A 9,485-nucleotide genomic window follows, 5' to 3' on the forward strand; every position below is an offset into this window, starting at 1 on the left:
TGGGTTGTAAGGTAGTGGCATGTGTACTTTTTTAGGAAACTGTCAAATTGTTTTCCAGAGTGGTTGTGCCATTTTATAATCCCACCAGCAATATATGAGTGATCCCGTTTCTCCACATTTTCACCAGCACTAGATTGGAGTTGGCTTACTGGACAGAATCAATATGTTATCCTTGGGCTAAAGCAACGACGAGCTTTCCGGGAAACTCTCATTAGAAAGTTCCTAGATGGAAAAGAAATGAATCCATCAACCCACCACATTTTAGAATGGATGTATTTGTCAAATTAGCAAGGCAGAGAAAATGCAGAAAGAATGGATCTCAAGAGAGATGAGTTTTGTTGGGGATGTAGTGGGAGAAGTTCAGAAAAGCTTGTGTTGTTGTTCAGGACAATCACAGCAGCACTACCCAAAGTGCTCTGTGTCTCTTGACGGTAAAGTGAAAAGAAGAGACAGCAGCCAAAAGCAAATTTCAGGAACTCTGAAAACCTAGATACTCAGGGGTCAGTTCCCTGAAGTCTACTCAATCCTACTGTTTGCAGAATTCTTGCAATCAATAGCACAGTAAATACTCCAGCGTTCATCAACCAGCGGCTCAGTCTCTCAAATGTACAGGACTTGCCCACTTCCATCTTTCTCCTCCACCCCTCATTTCAGCCTTATCTTTTCCCTCTCTTTTTGGCAACATCATTTTTATGGATACAACAGAACTTGGTCCCTGTACTGTAGCTTCTATTGCTCCATCAGTCCTCCTCCTCCATTCACTCAGAAAATTCTCTTTCCTTGTGGTTCCAAATTGTTTTCCCATCTCAACCCTTAAAACTTTGATTCCAAATTTCTATGATGGCAAAGAGTAACTGTGATAAACCAAAGAGACGGTATGAAGGTATGAGGGATGGTCGGGTAGGGCTCAACAAGAAAAAGCAATTGGAGAAATAAAAAGCCACAACAGCTTTTATTTTGAGGATATTAAAATAGTTATTTTTACTGAGGGATTATAAATGGGCCAGGCATTGTGTTAAATACTGTATCACAGACAATCCTTCGAACATTCCAATAAAATATGTACTATTTTTATATCTCCTTTGAAAATAGGAGAAGTGACTTTGAGAGACGAAGTTACATGGCTAAGGTCATAATACTGTAAGCAGGGGAGCCAGGATCCAAACCAAGACAGTCTTTTCCAGAACCTTTGTCCTGTCCAAGATTTATCAAGCAAGAAAAATTCATTTAGTATCAGCTCAGATATTGAGCCTGAGTCTCCTGTAGCCAGCGTATAAGTTATATTGCATAAGAGAAAGGTAAGGAACGGCTGTTCCAACATGACCAGCCGTGGATGTAGATCCTATCTGGGTTCTGGAACTGTATCTGGCTTCCTTGAGCCATCTTAGATGCCCTTGGATGCCCAGACTAGCTCTGGGAACCAACCTGGGTGAGATTCCCAACCTCACCCAGCCTGGTGCCTGATATCTAATTGAAAGAAAGAAGAACCATTCTTATGACTGCATAGAGGGTTAATATTTCTACAAAAACCTGCATATTAAAAGATCATTTGGACTTCCATTTCGAATCAAATGGATGACCTACCATCCCACTGAAAACAACTAAAAATACTGATGATTAGAAATTATCAGGCCTAAATCTAAGGTAATGCAGGAACTCAGAAAGATAAACAGAATGCCGATCCACTTTCGTGCTAAAAGTATTTCCCAAATCTGAAGAACTTAGACTTCGTAGGGAACAAGGGACTAATTACCAAGCCTAAGGCCTTCCCAAAGTGGGAAGTTAAATGCAAGATTCTATCAAATATGGGACCCCAAGAGTTACAGTATCAGTGTGAGGATGAACGAGACATAGGCCCCAAGTCCCAGAGTCTATGAGAAAATTTTGTTTTGCAATGAGCAGAATAAGGAGGAAAACACCTTCTCTAAAAAGTCATAATCACAGGGGTTACAGCCCAAACTGAGCCACCCACAGGGTCCAACAAACTCTAAGTCATGAAGGAGTTTAACACATTTGCAGACTCTGCCCCAGGTGTCCAGTAGAGGCAAAGGAAGATGATCTCAGAAGAAGATGAATCCCCCCAGTCCTCAAGGGATGACAACATATAAAAATCCAAGGAAACTAAGCAGCACATAGTAACAAATATTTAAGCACAGAAGGACAAAAGGCACAATGAGCAGAGCATAAGAGACACAGAGAAACAACCACGGGAGATTCTTGGAAGATGGGAGCAATGGCAACTTCGTGTTTCAATCTCTTTCAATCCCTACCCAAAAGCAGAGCAATTATATAGAAAAACTAACAACACGTGGCAACATCTAAAAAACCAAGACCCCCAAATTACAAGAGGGTGGGGACAGACCACTAACAGATGCAAGACCCACACAATATTGATATCTGTGGAACACGGGAAAGAAGGAAGTTATAAAAGCAAAATGTGATGGACTTGGAGAAAAGAGAACTCCAAGATAGCCAACTAGAAAGAACCAAAGAAACAATGCCTTAAAGAAATAGAGAGTGGAGAGGAGGAAATATTAAGAAGACAATAAGGAATGAAGAGCACAGATATTTGTACACCCATGTTTATAGCAGCATCATTTGCAATAGCCAAAAGGTAGAAGCAACCCACGTGTCCATCCATGGATGGATGGAGAAACAAAATGTGGTCTACACATACAACGGCTGCCAAGCACGGTGGATCATGCCTGTAATTCCAACACTTTGGGAGGCCGAAGCGGGCAGATCACCTGAGGCCAGGCACTCCAGACCAGCCTGACCAACATGGCAAAACCCTGTCTCTACTAAAAATACAAAAAATTAGCTGGGCGTGGTGGCGCATGCCTGTAATCCCAGCTACCTGGGAGGCTGAGGCAGGAGAATCGCTTGAACCCAGAAGGCAGAGGCTGCAGTGAGCCAAGATGGCACCATTGTACTCCAGCCTGGGTGACAAGAGTGAAACTCTGTCTCAAAAATAAATAATAAATAAATAATTTAAAAATCACAGTATACATATAATGGCATATTTTTCAGCCTTAAAAGGAAATGAAATTCTGACACATGCTACAACATGGATGAGACTTGAGGACATCATGCTAAGTGAAATAAGTCAATCATAAAAGAACAAATATTGTATTACTTGACTCACATGAGGTACTTAGAGTAGTCAAATTCAGAGAGGCAGAAGGTAGAATAGAGGTTGCCAGGGCCTGAGAGGAGTAGGAAATGAAGTGTTATTGCTTAGTGGGTACAGGGTTTCACTTCTGCAAGATCAAAGAAATCCTGGAGATGGATGGTGGTGATGGATGCATATTATGTATTTAATACTACTGAACTGTACACTTAAAAATGGTGAGGGTAGATTTTATGTTTTGTATACTTTAACATAGTTTCTAAAAATAAAATAAATTTTAAAAAGAAATGTAGAGGGAAAAAAGAGAGAGTAACAAGCATTGAAAACAGGCAATGGAGATTGAACAGATGGACAGTAGGAATTGGTGTAGATGAAAACCAAAGCAAAGGGACAGAAGAAATCCTAAAAATGATATTTCAAGAAAATATTCTTAAAATTAAAAAAGTAATAATTTGAAACTACATTTTGAAAGTACACAATGCAAACATGAGAATATTGACCTGAAATATTTAGTATTTAGACATATCCTAATATAACATGGGATTTAAAATATTCTTTCAGCATCTTGCAGAAAAGGACTTGTAACTTTTAAGGGAAAGAAAATTAGATTAGTATCAGGCATGAAAGCCATAATTTATGCCAGAAGGAAATTGAGTAATATATATAAGATACTCGAAGGAAGAGAGCATCAAGGATTTTATATCCAGAAAAAATTGATTTTTAAGTACAAAAGGCATAAACAAACTTATCAAAGCTCAAGAATTCAAGAAATACTGTTTTTCAAGCCCTTCCTGAATAATCTACTGTAGAATGAATTTTAGACAATCAAAATAACTTAAAGGTAAATAACATAATGATTACTAATGAGGATCAAATACAAAGCTATTAAGGTAAACAGAATTAAGACAAAATGAAAACAAAGAGGGGAAGGAAATATTACAAAACGCTATATGCTCTGGCAATGTGTATATAGTATAGCTATTAAGAATGCTGAGACTACATAGGTTGGTAAAAATTCGAAGATCTGTATACCTAAAATGGGTAACTTTGCTGTTATCCTAAATTTTATCTCAATGAACTTGAAGAAAGGAAGGGGATAAGAAGAACATATACCAAAAAATTTTAAATGTTTTAAGTAATCATAATGGAGATGATATTATTATTTATTATTATTCAGGGACTGTTATATACTTAAAATTGGATAAAATGAGGAATTACAATTGCATCATCCTCTAGGTCCTTGAAAACTATATTACTCAGAATGGAAGAGTACTTATTGATATAACAGAAATGAGGTTTAAAATAAAACCTCAGAAATCTTGACTTAGAATTAGAAATATCAATATGAATCCATGAAATATTTTGTATATGATGTTATAATTTGTTTCTTAAAATATTCTAGAGACAACGACCAACTCAATAGCAATGAATATTCCTAAGTGCCCAAATTATAGTCTTGAAATACCATTTATCTAAAAGATACCAGGGCTTCTTGGAGAAATAGCTGATTCCAGGTGTGGGATCAGAAATACACAGGACTAGCCTAGAACAGAGTGTAATTCCAGATAGGATCAGAGCTGTCAAAGACCACGAGGGTCACACAGAAAAGGTCCAGTAGCAAACTCAAACAGGTCTGCTCTGGCAAAGATGGGAGAAGTTGAACTTCAACAAAGATAATAAAGGTAGTGGATTAAAATTCCAGTATGTTGAAACCTGAGTTCATAACACAATTTGTAAACAAACAAACACCAACAAAAAAACTGATACATTTTGGGGATTACAAGAAACCATTTCATTATATTGAAAATCGGTAAACAAAGAAAAATAAGCACATATTCTGCATTTTTCATGTGAACATACTGGGTAATTACATAGTAAATGAAATAAACTGCTTCTGTCAAAGCACTTGACTGATAAGTGAAACACAAATCATAACATCAGAGCATCATCATGTTAGGCTGAATAAAAGCCCCCTAAATTGTCCAAATCTTAATCCCTAGACCTATGAATGCTATTTTATATGACAGCAAAAGGGATTTTGCAGGTGTGACTAAGAATCCTGAGATGGGGAGGTGATCTTGATGGGCTAGATGTAATCTCAGGGTTCCTTATAAGAGGGAATCAGAGAGACAACAGATAAAACAGTGGTGAAAGCAGAGAGAAATCTGAAGATGCTAAATTGCTATCTCTGAAGATGGGTGAAGGGGCTATGAGCCAAGGAATCCAATTCCCAACTCTGGAAAAGCTAAGAAAACAAATTCTTTCCTGGAGACTCTTAAGAGACCTAACTCCTTAGTTTCAGCCCAGTGAACCCACTTGGGACCTTGGGCCTAGAGAACTCTAAGAACAAATTTGTGTAATTTTTGAATAGCTAGGTTTGTGGCAATTTGTTACTGCAGCCATTGCAAGAAAATAAGACAATCAACATTTTGCAACCACCAATAAACAAGTATATTACAATTTTAAAAGTAAAAATGAAAAAGAAAAATAAATAAAAAAGGCTAACAGAGTAAGAAATACTGAAAACAGGCAACAGAGACTGAATATAGGGATAGCAGGAATTTGTGCAGATGAAAACCAAAACAAGGGAACATCAGAAATCCTAAAAATGCTATTTCAAGAAAATATTCCTTAAATTAAAAAAAAAAAATTGAAAGTACATTAAAAAAATTTTGTTGTCGTTGTTGTTGTTGTTGTTTGAGATGGAGTCTTGCTCTGTTGCCCAGACTGGAGTCCAGTGGTGTGTTCTTGGCTCAAAGCAACCTCCACCTCCTGGGTTCCAGCAATTCTCCTCTCTCAGCCTCCAGAACCTGGGTTAACAGGTGCATACCACCATGCCCGGCTCATTTTTGTATTTTTAGTAGAGATGGGTTTTCACCATGTTGGCCAGGATGGCCTCCATCTCTTGACCTTGTGATCCACCCGCCTTGGCCCCCCAAAGTGTCGGGATTACAGGCCTGAACCACTGTGCCCGCCTGTAATGTTCACTTTATAAAAATTCATTAAGCCATACAATTGACTTGTGTGTCTTTCTGTGTGTTGCCTTAGGACTATAATTATGATGTTTAATAAAATAAAATAGAGGATTAAGACAGCCTTCTTTAAACAGAAAACTATTAAATAGATGACAAGAAATCAAAAAGTCTAAAGATAAAACATATATAATTGGTTTTAAAAAGGCAATGAACAGGATTAACTTCAGATTAGATACAAATGTAGAAGAATCAGGGAATTGGAAGGCAAGTCAAAAGAAATTATGAAGCAGCAGTTGAGAGACAATCTAAACAGACCAAGGAATTCTAACATATTTATAATCAGAATTCAAGCAAGGGAAAGCAGAAAGAATGAAGAAAAGTAAGCCTATGATGATATTATGAGAATTTTTCAAAATGATTGAAGGAGAGTAAACACAGAATCAAGGAGCCCAATAAATACCCAGCAGGAAGAAAAGCAAAACGAACAATTAAACATCTCTTCTAAACATATCAGACTGAAATGGCAGAACACTAGCTACAAAGAGAAGATCACACAAGAAGTCAGAAGAAAAATTACCTTCAAAAGATTTACAGTTAGCCCTACAGCTGACTCCATTAGTAACAATAGAATAAAGATCATTCTGAAGGTTTAGTCTCTGAAGAAGGCAAGGGGGAAAACTTTAAAGAGGGAAAGACTTCAGATTTCAATTTAATTTCTACAGGCCTATAATGCGTCTCATTAAAATTACCACAAGAAGGAAACAAGAGGAAAGGAGGGAGAAGGTAGGAAGGAAGAAAAAGAGCTAAGGAGAAGAGAGAGGAATAAAACATAAATTTAACTGCAAAGTCCTTAATTCCTGTCTGGCCCCATATCACAATATTCAAGACAGTGGTGTCCTAATAAATGTTTTAACAGATGGACCTTTGAAACAAAAAGCCAGGATTCTGTAGTATTTGCCAATATCTATGGTGAAAGCACTGGTACAAAGCCTGATTTCAAGCTACTACCATGACATCGCTGAGCTTGGATTTGGGAAGTGATATGCGTGGTCAGCTCCCACAATCTGGTAGGAGGAGGTGGCTCCAACACCATTGCTGGTTTCAAGGTTTCACATGCTGATATTAGTGGGATAGTCGAAAAATCCAATCTGTATGTCTCAAAAGTCCCAATCCTTTCCTCTTGATGCATCTAAAAATGTGATTACCACCTTTTTGGAATGAAGGAGCCCAGTTCAATTTAGAGTGATTTCAGTGTAGGGACCATTGCAAGGGAAGCCAGTTGCTTAGCAGAAGCTGGTCTTGCAGGTGATGTTCAAAGTACACTAGCTTAGGAGAAGCCGTTGGTCCTATAGAAGTCACAGGTACTAGGCAAAAATCTTTTCTTAGAAAAAACAATTATTTGACAATGTGCTGATTAGGAGGATTCCAAATCTAAATAAGCCCAGTCCTTCAGGTTAAAAGTCTTTTGATTTCCTCACTTAACCATTTACTTACACAGACCACCCAATATAGTCTAACCATAGAGCAAAACGTTATCCCACGGGCAAGTGTGTTTACATGTTTGCAGACACTGTATTGGTTTTCAAGTCGAAAGCCCATAACCCCTATGGAGCATAACCTATAGATTACAAAAGTTTACTAAGAACTGTTAAGTTTTAATAATAGACTACAACTTGAACACTTGGCATATTCTGTAACAAGAAAAACACGAACTTATGTACACACATACAACTTCCCTTACTTTGTATTCTAGAAAATGAGAAAGATTGGAGTAGTCATGATTGAGCACAGTCCCATTTCATGCAAGTTTAAGCTTCCTTGGGTTGGGACTAGTTTCACCTGGGCCACCTCTTGGTCTATTCGTACCAGAAATTAGAAATGTAGAGATCTGGCTGGGCGTGGTGACTCAAGCCTGTAACCCCAGCACTTTGGGAGGCCGAGATGGGTGGATCACGAGGTCAGGAGATCGAGATCATCCTGGCTAACCCAGTGAAACCCCGTCTCTACTAAAAAATAAAAAAAAAAAAAAAAAAAAAAAAAAACTAGCCGGGCGAGGTGGCAGGCGCCTGTAGTCCCAGCTACTCGGGAGGCTAAGGCAGGAGAATGGTGTAAACCTGGGAGGCGGAGCTTCCAGTGAGCTGAGATCCGGCCACTGCACTCCAGCCTGGGCAACAGAGCGAGACTCCGTGTCAAAAAAAAAAAAAAAAAAAGAAATGTAGAGATCCTCAGGCAACCCCAGAATGGCTTGGTTTAGAGTCCACTAACTGTAGCATTGGTGAGAAACAGGCCATGGGGAGATAGCCCTATCCACGTCTTTGAAGCCTTCTCATAGGTTGAAACCTAGATGCTTTGGACCTTAGCGCTTAGCTAACACACAGCTGCTTCCTGCCATAAGGTAACTGCAGACATACAAGATGAGAAATCTTCCCAAGGTCTGTGTATCTTAGATGCCCAGAACCACCATTTGCTATGTTTTTATGGATCAGTGCCAAAAAGGGACCATCGGTCTAGTTTCTCTCTATGCTTATAATTACTTTCATTATGATTATCCCTGCTTATACTCTGCTCTTCCACTGACTCTTAGTTAGGTCCTTTCCAGCCCTCTTAGTAGAACGTCTGAAGTAAAATAATCAGGAGCAAGTATTGTGGGAATGTTAGTGTCTTCTTGGAAAATCCCTGGCCTCTATATGCAAAGTACCCTTCTCCCCTTTGCAGACAAAGAGAAGTGTGTAGGTAGGGTCTCTATGTGAAATCAAAGACTTTATTATAATAGTTTCCAAATCTAGGTTTGCTCAGCTTATATCTGCATATTAAAGAGCACAGACAGCTGCTCTCAATTGACCCTTCTTTCCCCACCAGAATGAAGAGCAGCTGCCAGCTTCTTTAGCTAAAGAAGGGAAAAATCTGGTTTGGCTATTCCACTCCACAGGGACTCAGTATGAATCTACTGTCAAAATCACGGAGAAACTTCCACTAATAAGACTTTTGGATAAAAACTGAAAATTGGCATGTAAATGTCTCAACTAGACATACTGTAGGACACTCAGTCTCTCTATAACCCCTTGTATCTCCTGCACACATCTCTTCTACAACCTTACCACTGTCTCAGACATGTAAGGTGCTTGCCAAGCAGAAAGCTAAGAAACTATCACTCTTCAGAATGGACACGTGGTTTAGTGTTGTCTAGGCCACATCCATCAATAGCATTCTTTTTGTTTTATTTTAAGTTCTGGGATACATGTGCAGAACATGCAGGTTACACAGGTATACATGTGCCATGGTGGTTTGCTGCACCTATCAACCCATCATCAAGGTTTTAAGCCCCACCTGCATTAGGTATTTGTCCTAATGCTCTCCCTCCCCTATACCCCCACCACCCT

The sequence above is a fragment of the Mandrillus leucophaeus genome, unplaced genomic scaffold (genome assembly GCF_000951045.1).
Source record: "Mandrillus leucophaeus isolate KB7577 unplaced genomic scaffold, Mleu.le_1.0 Scaffold390, whole genome shotgun sequence".
NCBI classification, from domain to species: Eukaryota; Metazoa; Chordata; class Mammalia; order Primates; family Cercopithecidae; genus Mandrillus; species Mandrillus leucophaeus.